The sequence below is a fragment of the Balaenoptera borealis genome (genome assembly GCF_965194805.1).
Source record: "Balaenoptera borealis genome assembly, chromosome: 1".
Classification (NCBI taxonomy): domain Eukaryota; kingdom Metazoa; phylum Chordata; class Mammalia; order Artiodactyla; family Balaenopteridae; genus Balaenoptera; species Balaenoptera borealis.
The window spans coordinates 61,427,557-61,440,643 of NC_138860.1; the positions used below are offsets into that span (position 1 = coordinate 61,427,557).

The 13,087-nt window shown below is 41.8% G+C and overlaps 2 long non-coding RNA genes across 2 annotated transcripts in view; both read right to left on the reverse strand.

The window, feature by feature from the left end:
• The window catches only part of LOC309636198, a 937,790-nt gene that overhangs the window by 646,732 nt on the left and 277,971 nt on the right, over positions 1–13,087 (reverse strand). The gene's annotated exons all lie outside the window — the stretch shown is intronic.
• Positions 1–13,087, reverse strand: part of LOC309605229 — a 214,495-nt gene that overhangs the window by 15,885 nt on the left and 185,523 nt on the right. The window lies entirely within an intron of this gene.

Consider the following 13,087-nt stretch of genomic DNA (forward strand, 5'->3'; position numbering starts at 1 on the left):
CCCTACTATGATTGTGTTAACTTAGATTTCCCCTTTTATGGCTGTTAGTATTTGCCTTATGTATTGAGGTGCTCCTATGTTGGGTGCATAAATATTTACAATTGTTATATCTTTTTCTTAGATTGATCCCTTGATCATTATGTAGTTTCCTTCTTTGTCTCTTGTAATAGTCTTTGTTTTAAAGTCTATTTTGTCTGATATGAGAATTGCTACACCAGCTTTCTTTTGATTTCCATTTGCATGGAATATCTTTTTCCATCCCCTCACTTTCAGTCTGTATGTGTTCCTAGGTCTGAAGTGGGTCTCTTGTAGACAGCATATATATGGGTCTTGTTTTTGTATCCATTCAGCCCATCTATGTCTTTTGGTTGGAGCATTTAATCCATTTACATTTAAGTTAATTATCGATATGTATGTTCCTATTGCCATTTTCTTAATTGTTTTGGGTTTATTATTGTAGGTCTTTTCCTTCTCTTGTGTTTCCTGCCTAGAGAAGTCCCTTTAGCATTTGTTGTAAAGCTGGTTTTGTGGTGCTGAATTCTCTTAGCTTTTGCTTGTCTCTAAAGTTTTTAATTTCTCCGTCAAATCTGAATGACATCCTTGCTGGGTAGAGCAATCTTGGTTGTAAGTTTTTCTCCTTCATCACTTTAAATATGTCTTGCCACTCCCTTCTGGCTTGCAGAGTTTCTACTGAAAAATCAGCTGTTAACCTTATGGGGATTCCCTTATGTGTTATTTGTTGTTTTTCCCTTGCAACTTTTAATATTTGTTCTTTGTATTTAATTTTTGGGTGTTTGATTAATATGTGTCTTGTTGTGTTTCTCCTTGGATATTTCCTGTATGGGACTCTGTGCTTCCTGGACTTGACTAACTATTTCCTTTCCCATATTAGGGAAGTTTTCAACTATAATCTCTTCAAATATTTTCTCAGTCCCTTTCTTTTTCTCTTCTTCTGGGAACCCTATAATTCGCATGTTGGTGCATTTAATGTTGTCCCAGAGGTCTCTGAGACTGTCCTCAATTCTTTTCATTCTTTTTTCTTTATTCTGCTCTGCAGTAGTTATTTCCACTATTTTATCTTGCAGGTCACTTATCCGTTCTTCTGCCTCAGTTATTCTGCTATTGATTCCTTCTAGAGAATTTTTAATTTCATTTATTGTGTTGTTCATTACTGTTTGTTTGCTCTTTAGTTCTTCTAGTTCCTTGTTAAACGTTTCTTGTATTTTCTCCATTCTATTTCCAAGATTTTGGATCATCTTTACTATCATTTTTCTGAATTATTTTTCAGGTAGACTGCTTATTTCCTCTTCATTTGTTTGGTCGGGTAGGTTTTTGCCTTGCTCCTTCATCTGCTGTGTGTCTCTCTGTCTTCTCATTATGCTTAACTTACTGTGTTTGGGGTTTCCTGTTTGCAGGCTGCAGGTTTGTAGTTCCCATTCTTTTTGGTGTCTCTCCCCAGTTGCTAAGGTTGGTTTGGTGGGTTGTGTAGGCTTCCTGGTGGAGGGGGCTAGTGCCTGTGTTCTGGTGGATGAGGCTGGATCTTGTCTTTCTGGTGGGCAGGTGCACGTCTAGTAGTGTGTTTTGGGGTGTCTGTGGCCTTATTATGATTTTAGGCAGCCTCTCTGCTAATGGCTGGGGCTGTGTTCCTGTCTTGCTAGTTGTTTGGCATAGGGTGTCCAGCACTGTAGCTTGCTGGTCGTTGAGTGGAGCTGGGTCTTGGCGTTGAAATGGAGATCTCTGGGAGATTTTTGCTGTTTGATAATACGTGGAGCTGAGAGGTCTCTTGTGGACCAGTGTCCTGAAGTTGGCTCTCCCACCTCAGAGGCACAGCCCTGATGCCTGGCTGGAGCACCAAGAGCCTGTCCTCCACACAGTTCAGAATAAAAGGGAGGAAAAAAATAAAGAAAGAAAGAAGAAGATAAAATAAAATAAAGTAAAATAAATCAAAATAAAGTTATTAAAATAAAAAATTATTAAGAAAAAAAATTTTTAAGTAATAAAAAAAAAAACCAGACAGACAGAACCCTAGGACAAATGGTATAAGCAAAGCTATACAGACAAAATCACACACAGAAGCATAGACATACACACTGAGAAAAAGTGAAAAAGGAAAAAATATATATATATTGTTGCTCCCAAAGTCCACCTCCTGAATTTGGGATGATTCGTTGTCTATTCAGGTATTCAACAGATGCAGGTACATCAAGTTGATTGTGGAGATTTAATCCGCTGCTTCTGTGGCTGCTGGGAGAGATTTCCCCTTCTCTTCTTTGTTCGCACAGCTCCCGGGGTTCATCTTTGTATTTGGACCCGCCTCTGCATGTAGGTCGCCTGAGGGCGTCTGTTCTTTGCTCAGACAGGACGGGGTTAAAGGAGCAGCTGCTTCGGGGGCTCTGGCTCACTCAGGCCAGGGGGAGGGAGCGGTACGGAGGAGGCAGGGCGAGCCTGCGGCGGCAGAGGCCGGCGTGACGTTGCAGCAGCCTGAGGTGCGCCGTGCGTTCTCCCGGGGAAGTTGTCCCTGGATCATGGGACCCTGGCAGTGGCGAGCTGCACCGGCTCCCGGGAGGGGCGGTGTGGAGAGTGACCTGTGCTTGCACACAGGCTTCTTGGTGGCTACAGCAGCAGCCTCAGCGTTTCATGCCCGTCTCTGGGGTCCGCAGTGATAACCGCGGCTCACGCCCATCTCTGGAGCTCGTTTAGGCGGCGCTCTGAATCCCCTCTCCTCGCGCACCAGGAAACAAAGAGGCAAGAGAAAGTCTCTTGCCTGTTCGGCAGCTCCAGACCTTTTCCCGGACTCCCTCCCGGCTAGCTGTGACTCACTAACTCCTTCAGGCTGTGTTCACGCCGCCAATCCCAGTCCTCTCCCTGCGATCCTACCGAAACCCGAGCCTCAGCTCCCAGCCCCGCCCGCCCCGGCGGGGGAGCAGACAAGCCTCTCGGGCTGCTGAGCGCTGCTCGGCACTGATCCTCCGTGCGGGAACCTCTCCGCTTTGCCCTCCGCACCCCTGTGGCTGCGCTCTCCTCCGTGGCTCTGAAGCTTCGCCCCTCCGCCACCCGCAGTCTCTGCCGGTGAAAGGGCTTCCTAGTGTGTGGAAACCTTTCCTCCTTCACAGCTCCCTCCCACTGGTGCAGGTCCCGTACCTATTCTTTTGTCTCTGTTATTTCTTTTTTCTTTTGCCCTACCCAAGTACGTGGGGAGTTTCTTGCCTTTTGGGAGGTCTGAGGTCTTTTGCCAGCGTTCAGTAGGTGTTCTGTAGGAGTTGTTCCACACGTAGATGTATTTCTACTGTATCTGTGGGGAAGAAGGTGATCTCCACGTCTTACTCTTCCGCCATCTTGAAGCTCCTCCTTCTTCCTCTTCATTTATTTGGTCTTGCAGGTTTTACTTTTCTCCTTCATCTGTGACATATTTTTTTGCAGTCTCATTTTTTTTTTTTTCTCTAATGAGTGGGATTGTGTTCCTGTCTTACTGGTTGTTTGGACTGAGGCTTCCAACACTGGAGTTTGTAGGCTATTGGGTAGAGCTGGGTTTTGGTGTTGAGATGAGGAACTCTGTGAGACCTCACTCCAATGAATATTCCCTGGTGAATGAGGTTCTCTGTTAGGCCAGTGGTTGGGACTCAGAGCTCCCACCGCAGGAGCTTTGGCCCGATCCCAGGCTCATGAACCAAGATCCCGCAAGCTGACTGGGGTGGTAAAAAAAAAAAAAAAAAAGCAATAACAAAGTAAAAAATAAAATTAGACTAGGAAACTAACAGATATGTTAGGAAGAATATAAAAGTAAAAATATAGATGAATCAACAACTGGAAGATACATCAGTACCACAATAGTAAAAAGAGGAGGAAGGAAAAGGAAAAAAAAAAGGGTGGGGGGTAAAGGCTTTGGCTGTGGAGGGTGGGGCCTATGTAAGGGTGAGGTTTGGGTGGTGGGCGGGACTAATGCTCAGGACCCATAGGGCTGGAAAAGGCCCTGGTTGCTGTGGAGGTGGCACTTAGGCTCATGGAAGAGAGGGACCCAGGCGTGCCCCTCACCCCTGGTCTCAGAGGGCAGGCGACCTCACCTGGGAGCCCAGTAGGCTTCCTGGGCTTCAGTGGGTGGGGCAAGCCCTCCTCTCCTCTCCTGCTCCTCTGGTCAGGGAGGGCCCCTCCCACCTGGCTCTCCTGATCTCCCTGGTCTCCCTCCTATGGCCCCAAGGACCTACGTGGCCTGGAGGGGGTTTTGGAGGGCAGGGGATTGGCCTGCTCAGCAGGCTCCCCGGCCTGAGTAGGCAGGACAATCACCCTCCGCTCCTCTCCCGCCCCTCCTGGATGGCTTCTCCTTCCTGCATCTCCTGCTCTCCCCAGCCTCAGGGGCCCCGATCCTGTCTGGCCTCCACTTCTCCTCCCCCCTCAGTCCCTCTATGTCCTACTGGTTCACTTTAGGGTTCCTCCCATCTCCTTGGGCGTCAGAGTCCCCCACCAGCAGCCGGCAGGCGCCCTAGTTGTGGGGAGACGCTAACTCTGTGTCTTCCCACACCACCATCTTGACTCCACACCCCTGCTTTATTTCTTAAAGGAAGCTGAGATATACTTGGTGTCTAAAGAGTTTTTATAGCTGGGTTGTACAGTCAGAGTGAGTTAAATGATATACCAGATTACCCCCTAATTTCAGTGGTTTAACAACACAAAAATTTCTTTCTTTCTTACATTGTAATCCAGTGAGAGGTGGCAGAGCTGGGCAATGAATAGGGGGTAGAGAGCTGGGGCTGACTGCTTCTATCACGTGGCTCCACCACCTGCCAGGACCTCTGAGTCTGCCCCTGGATCTTTCAGCTCCACCAACAAATGAGGAAAGAGACAGAGAGGGTGGAGAATTGTTTTTATGGTCACTCCTAGAGGTGCTATATCAATTTGCTATACATTACAGTGATCAGAACTCATGTGTCTCCACCTCTGCAGGGTGGCCAAGAAACGTAGTTTAACTGTATACTAAAGATGAAGAGGAAATTACTTATGTCATCTGCTAGGTCATCCAGGTGTGGCAGAAATATGCACAGGGAGATGTTTATACAATATGGTAGCCAAACAGAGAGATTTACATTGTTATAGAGAGAGATTAAAAAGACTAATGTGATCAAAAGGTCACAAGGAGGAACAAGGGGGTAATTCTGACCTCAGAGAAGGGACTTAATGCAATCTCTCTTGTTTTGTAAACAAGGAAATGATGACAGTGGTAATCAAAGTGGACTGCTCAGAGTCACTGCAAATCAACAGCTTAGCTGAAACTAGGACGCCTAGGCCAGTGTACTTCCTGACCAGTGCAGTAGGATCACAAATGCCAGCACTCTTTGGAGAAAAGCCTGCTTGGATCTGGTTTGAGATCAAAGTTAAGTTAATCGACTTCATTTATTTATTTATTTTTTTAGTGGTATACCTTTGAAGAAGCTCTTTAGAACTCTTAAAAGTCTCTGATTGTCTAAGAGCACAGAGTGGAGTAGGCATTTAATGTGAGAGAGGAAGACGGAGAGAGAGAGAGACAGAGAAAGAGAGACAGGCGGAGGGACAGAGAGAAGCAGAGAGACTGACAGAGAGGAGAACCACTAAGGAAGAGCCAAAGATCTACTAAAGAAATGCTCTTTTTTTTTTTTTACTTTTTTAAAATTTATTTATTTATTTATTTATTTATTTATTTATGGCTGTGTTGGGTCTTCGTTTCTGTGCGAGGGCTTTCTCTAGTTGCGGCAAGCGGGGGCCACTCTTCATCGCGGTGCGCGGGCCTCTCACTATCGTGACCTCTCTTGTTGCGGAGCACAGGCTCCAGACGCGCAGGCTCAGTAATTGTGGCTCACGGGCCTAGTTGCTCCGCGGCATGTGGGATCTTCCCAGACCAGGGCTCAAACCCGTGTACCCTGCATTGGCAGGCAGATTCTCAACCATTGTGCCACCAGGGAAGCCCAGAAATGCTCTTTTGATAGTCCACCTGGACTATTCGTTTTGATAACTCTAGGGGTCTATAACATGAATTTTACTTCCTGTTTTCTAGTTCTAAGGAGAGCTAACCCCTGGTCAAACACTGAAGAAGGTAAATGTTTTGCGGGCCCTCTGCCCCTCCTGTGGTGTACCTCTCCTACCATTTAAAGCCCCATTGTGTCTCCCAAATCCCTCAACAGATAGCAATGCCCTCAATTCATTCCCTGGTCATTCTATTCTCCTTCCCCCAAAGATTACTATAGTTGTGTATAAGGTGTTGATTATGTACATTCATTGTCTCCTAATCCCTCACATATACTATATGAGCTGAGTTTTATTATACCAGTTTTATAGGTGAGGAAATTGAGACCAATAGACAGAGCTACCAATTATTGGTTTCAAGTGCTTTATGTATACCATCACATTTCATACAGCAACTTTGCAAAATACTGTTATATCACTTCCCTTTAAAATAAGAAGTGTCAATATCGGAGAGGTTAAATATTTTTTCCAAGATCACCAAGCTGGCAAGATGAAAAGCTGGATTTTAAACTTAGATCTATTTTATTTCAAAACCTATGCTTTTCCTGATGCTTAATAATGATGATGATGATGATTTTATCATCTTTAATCATTTTTTACTGTTATTAATTTTTTATTTCATAGTCTCCTCAGAGAAATAATTCTACGATGGGATTCAATGATGGGATTCACAGAGATGTGATGCTTTAAACCTTATGAATAAATGTGGTAGTTTAATTTGTCATTTAGGATGCTTTCAGCTCCAAGCTAAAAAAAAGACAAATGGCATAAACAAGTAAACAACAAGGTATTTATTCTCTCTCTGAAAGCAAAATCCAGAAATAGAAGAGTTTCAAAGCTGGTTAATTCAACAGTTCAGTGATCATTGAGGAACCAGTATCCATCCATCTTTTCAGTATCCATCCATCCATCCATCCATTTTCTGCCTCCATCCAGAGGCAGAAAATGAAACTACTAAACTTGTGTTCCTTTTTAAGTGTGAGAAAAACCTTCCCAGATCCTCACCAACACATTTCCCTTGATGTCTCTTTAGCCAAAATTGTGTCACATGCCTGTGCTTAAACTAATAACTTTCCAAGAGCAATGGAGTTACCATATTTGACTTAAACCACTGAAGACTTAGCCTCTTATAGCTTTGGTGACCCTTGAACAAAATAAGAATTCTATGAGGAAGAAGGATCAAGGCCATGGCCAGTGGGTAGGAAGTAGTAGTGACGATCACATTCAGACACGAGAACTTAGTGGGTGAGGGAAAGAGGTAGAAGCTTTCAAGTTCAGAACAGAGGTCTCTTGTTTTCCCACGAGCCCAGTCCTGCTATGAAACTTGTTATAGAAATAAGTACTATTTATAAGTGTTTCAGAAAGAATTTTCACATTGTTTTAGGGTGTTATTTTGAAATTACAAAGATTCCAAGTTGGTTGATGGAAAATCACTTGGAAAAATAATTGAAATTCTGACTCATTAAGGCCCACTTATGTTATTCTATTATGGACTCGTGGATTTCAAATAATTTTAGAATCATTTAGTTTAATCTCCCAACCCCCTGTTATAATGCTTAGCTTCCTTCCACTGTATATTTGGTTACCTAGCCTCTGCCTCAACACATTCCATGGTGGGGGGCTCACTATTTACAGTACACTCCCTTTTTTGTTAAAAAGTTATTTTTCATTTTAAATGAAATTGCTATAATTAATTAAGTATATCTTTTGCAAAGACACAAATGTGCTGTGTAGAGAAAAATAGGTTTTGGAATCAGCAGATTCTGATCTAAGATTGGCATCTCAGGCTTGCAATGACTGGTTATGGGGCTGGGAGCCAGACTATATCTAGATTCCAGTTCCAGATATCCTATCTACCAGCTGGGTAACCTTAGGAAAGCACTTAACTCAACCCCTATCCCCATGCCTCAGCTTTCTTTTCTGCAAAATGGGTCCTATAGCGGTATTTACTTAAAGGGGTTGAGTCTATATATGTAACACCTTAGTGCTGCTGGAGACACTAATTGTTGCTTAATATATTAAAATGAGCTGTGAGGACTTACAAAAAAAATTTGAACTCTTTAATATGCAATAAAATTGATATAACCATAACTACCTCTGAGGTTTGTTAAAATGACTAAATGAGAGAGTGAATACAGAGAACTCAAAAAAGGTTAGTCCTTCATCCCACTTCACTTGCCCAACTCCTGCCTGGAACTTAGAAGGCACCCTTTAAATATTGCCTGTTCCTCTAGTTCCCTTTCCCCCATGAAGCTATAAGGGTGAAGTTCACAGGGTGAATCTCAACCTTCCCTGTGGATTCCATGTTTCTGCAGAAAGCAAGTCTGCTGTCCTCAAGGTTCAGGCCTCACTACCACTTGTATCTCCTGGGGTCACCAGACCATAAACTTCTCAACAGCAGCACCAAATCTTACTCAACCTTTTACCTGTACAATTCCTGGAACAAAATCAGTGCTCAACACGTATTTATAACTGAATTAACTTTTCTCTGTGACTTTCTGTAAGTACTGTATCACTGTAAATGTTTAATCAACTAATTATAATAAAATTAGCCATTGATATTATTATTGTATAAGAAACTCAATTGTTTGTGCAGGTAATGGGATGGAGGTCAGTGGGGAATACAGCTATTTCCAATGTCTGCAGTACCTATTTCCTTTTCTCCCTAAGCCAGACCTTTCTATGTTTACTTTTCCTCTCCCAAGATGCAAATCATACCCATGAAGAACAGCCATCACAGTGGGAAGGGAGAACTGAATGTCTCCATGACCTGCTTTCTGTTTTTCTTCACTCTGGCTGGGGCTACACTTCCGGTTCACTATGCAGCTTGGGGTAATGCAAATTGCATTTTAAATGGATTAACTAAAGTCAATGTCTGATGACTGCTGCCCCTAAACATGCTTGTCCCAAATCATTTATTTTTGCTCTTCAAATGGTAACCTGAATTCCATACGAATTATGGTATATGACACATTAAATCAAAACGTCGGTCCATTCAACCCAGTCTTCAGTCCCTGCTGCTGTCACTAGGTAAGGATTGGGACAGAGCCTAAGAGTTTCATGGCATAAATTTAAAATACAAAAAAAATTCTTCAAAGCCTTTTACAGATTCACCATCATGGATTAATCTTAATGTTTCTTGAGTTTCTGTGAGGAACTAGGGAACATCAGGATTTGTCCCTAGTTCTTGGGATCAAGTTTGTGTTCTCACTATGGTCTTGTAGATGCTGATCTACTTCCAGTATCCATCTTAGCAGACCTAAGAGGCCTGTCTACACAGTGGTCCACACAATGGCTGGCCTTGGCTTTGTGTGACTCCTGCTTTTTACCTTTGGTACATTCGAATACTAAATAACTTTTTCAGGCCCCGCCTCCCTGGGAAAGAGGCACAAACCTTTTCCACTCAAGACACACCTTCTTGACGTAAGACAAATCTGTTTATCTAAGAAGCCAGAAATTCAGAAGCTTCACTAAATTATTCTTCGGGAACCAAGTAAAAAAATCTGATGAGTTGACTCCTACTTTTATTTTGGCTGGGCTGGGATGTCTGTATAAACAGCCTTTCTTATGACAATTTGGCAGCATGAATTCTGGTCAGGAAGAGGAGAATTGGACAAATGTTTTTATTTCTCAGTCACCATCCTCACTTGCCCTCCCCTTTGCTGCCCTTTCTCTGAACTGAGACTGGAGTTTGATTGGGGCTTTGTTTTGTGCCTTGAGCAAAAGTTTTGGGTCAGCTGAGGTCAGTTCTCGTTTTATCTAAATCAGTTTGCCTTTCCTCAATCTCAATGGAAAAACTTCAACAAAAATACATTTACACATAAGACTCAGTTTTCATTGAGTTCTGTATAGGCAAAGGAGACCAGATCCTTATCCCTGCAGACACTTAACCTCTTAAACAATGTTTTATTAATTTTTTTCAAAGAACTTCTACTTCTTCATAAATAAATTGGCTCCCCTGCTTCCAATACTGACTCCAGAAGCTTGTAGACTTTTGACATTTCCTGTAATTTTAATGTAGACATTGTCTCAAATATATTGTAAGGTGGCAGTGTCATAGACTGGAGAACGTTCTGTGGAGGAATGATAGTCCGGAAGCCTGGGTTCTAGTCCTGACTATGCCATTAAGTGTGAACCTGAGCAAATTCCTAAACCCTAAGCTACTCATCTCAATAAATAGAAACTGGATAATATTTAAGCTTTCTTAGACTACCAAGATTTAATGATTCAATCGATAGAAACTGAGTGGAAATCCAAGACACACAAATCAATCAAAAAATAGATATTGGATTTATTTTAGAACTCACAATTTTTAGGAGGCTAATAAACAAGGAGTACATCTTCCTGAGTTATCAAGACTAATAGTGACATTTAAGAAGCAATAGACAACTTTTAGCACGTCAGAGCTGGAAGGGACCAGAGAGGTTTTCATATCAAACCCATTCCTTTTATAGAGGAGGGCATTGAGGCTTGAAGAGGAGCAGTGACTTGTCTAATGTTGGTTGAAAAAAGTTACCCAGGATTTTCTTTTGGTTGCTTTTATTTATACTACCTTGACTCTTTATACTACTCAGAGGTATTCTTTACCATAAATGTTGCTAGTGTTGTGTTTTAAATAATTTCAGCTTTTAAAAACTCTGTTTAAAGCAAACCCACTAGGCCATTCTTTCTCTTCCCCATTAGGATTGTAACTATGAACCAAGAGACAGTGTGGCAGTTGATATATGGTACATAAGTTCTAGGGATTTGAGCATAACAGAGGAATCTGAAATACCATTTTATGTGAGGACATGTTCACATTTTTCATCCTTTGTTGGTTCCATATATACCAATTATCTAGTGTATGCAAGCCTGAAAAACAATTTCTTACCGCAGTTTTCCAAAGACTACATTTATCCAAGGTGTCTGGATAGCTGACATCCAAATTTATTCTGGGAAAGTGAATAATCAGGATTGTTGGACTGGGAAGTTTATATACTACATTTTAAAAATGCAAGAGTATAGGCTTTGTTTTGTATACATCACCTCCTAAATTTTACCTGTTTGTAATATTCCTTGGACAATAAAGACAACTCATCAAATTTTAGTTTCAGAGTTGGCCAGCAAGTAAATATCTATTCTTCCTGATAATTTCTTGTCTTCTTCACATTTGGAGGAGTGAAAAGTATCCTATACGTGAATTTTTCAGGCAATTAGTATCTTTGTAAAAGCACAATCCTAGTTTTAAATTGATACTATTTGTTGGAATATTTGATAAAATACATACTTTTCTAACACCAGAATAGTTATAAATGTTTTAAAATTTTCTAGATGATCAGGTTTCATTATGAACATCAATTATTATACCTTCCCTGATAATACAGTGATCACCTCAGGAGCTATTGATGCGCATGGAGCCATTTGTCCCAGTGTTTAAATGCAAGCAAGTGCACATTTGTATTTTTGCGGTCCTTATACTAATGATCTGTCACCTATAAGGTCCTCCAGGGATAGCATGGCAATTTTTTGTAGCCCCTCACTCACCTGAGAACATATTGCTTTGGTTTTTGAAACCAGATGACCAAATTTGTTATACTGGTGGGAAGAATGAGAGAAAGAAGGCTCTGAGAGAGGTTTACAGGACTTTATTGCATGGAATTTTACTGCTCAAAGATCTCTTGTATTTACTTTAGCAATAACTAGATTCTGGGAGGCATTTTCCCCAGGGCTTACAACCATATATTAGTTCTCTAATTAGAACTTTGGGTCAATTTGTTTACATTCTGCTAAATAACAAAAACTTATTTACGTCATTCTTGGATCTAGACAAGTTATGAATTATGAAGGATTGGATAAATAATTAAGTAAATAAAATTCAGCCCTACACAGCACGTTTTCCTACATTTCTGGGAGGCAGTATAGCATGAATGTTAAAGAGAACAAGCTTCAGAGTCAGAGCAGCTTAGGTTTGAGTCCAAGTTCACCACTTTTTAGCCTTATGACTTGAACAGTTCACTTAAGCTCTATTTTCTTCCTCGGTAAAATGCATACGATAATAGTAACTACCTCTAATTTTTGTATAAATGAAATGTGATAATGCATGTAAAGCACTTAGTACAGTGCCTGGCATATAGCAAACATCAAACCTTATTTCAGTGCATACTTTCCTCTTCTAAATTTCTCTCAATCTCTTTATCAGTCAGGATTGACTAACTGCTATAAAGAACAACACCTACATTTTAGGGGATCAGAATAACAGTTTATTTCCCACCTATGTAATGTCCAGTCAGCAGTGGGTAGAGAAGCTCTGCTCCACACAGACATTCAGAGACCCAGGCTCCTCCCATCTTGAATGTCCAAGGTCACCTTGGCAGGGAGCAGCAAATGATAGCCTGTGGGCCAGATCAGCCTGTTTTCTCTTTTTGTACAGCCCATGAGCTAAAAATTATTTTTTTCCTGTTTAAATGATTATATTTTAAACAGTTTTAAAAATGCATGCATAATATCCTTGATTTTGGTTCTTGGCCATCAAAGCCTAAAATATTTACTATCTTGCCCTTTAATAAAGTTTGTCAACCCCTTTCCTAGGGCCCTAGAGCAGAATCCTCTGATTTGGGCCATCAAATGAAAGAGGGGAAGAAGTGGAGGATCATGTGGGACATTTTTGGAAATGGTGTGCATTATTCCCATCACATTCTCTTGGCCGGGACTCAGTCAAATGTCCTTACTTAACTGCAAGGAAGGCTGGGAGATGTGGTCTAGTGTATGCCCAGGAGGAAAAGTGTGGATTTTAGTGATCACAAGACAGTACTGCCATACCATGCCAGAAATAAACTTCTCTCCCGGCAAACCCCATGCCTCCTCAATCCCTGTACTTTCACTCCTGACCCAACACTCCTCATCCCTAAATATCACCAGACTCATAGCTCCCCTCCCTGTGGGTCCCTTTGTAATGCACATTATGGGACCATTCTCTGTACTGTCTCATTCAGATGACTTGCTGTCTTTGAATCCTTCTAATCTTGTGCATCTTACGACTCCTCTGTCTTTCCACGGTGACTTTAGCATGATCGGTCTCTTTGACTTATTCTCTGTTAGTGTTCTTGCCACACAAAGA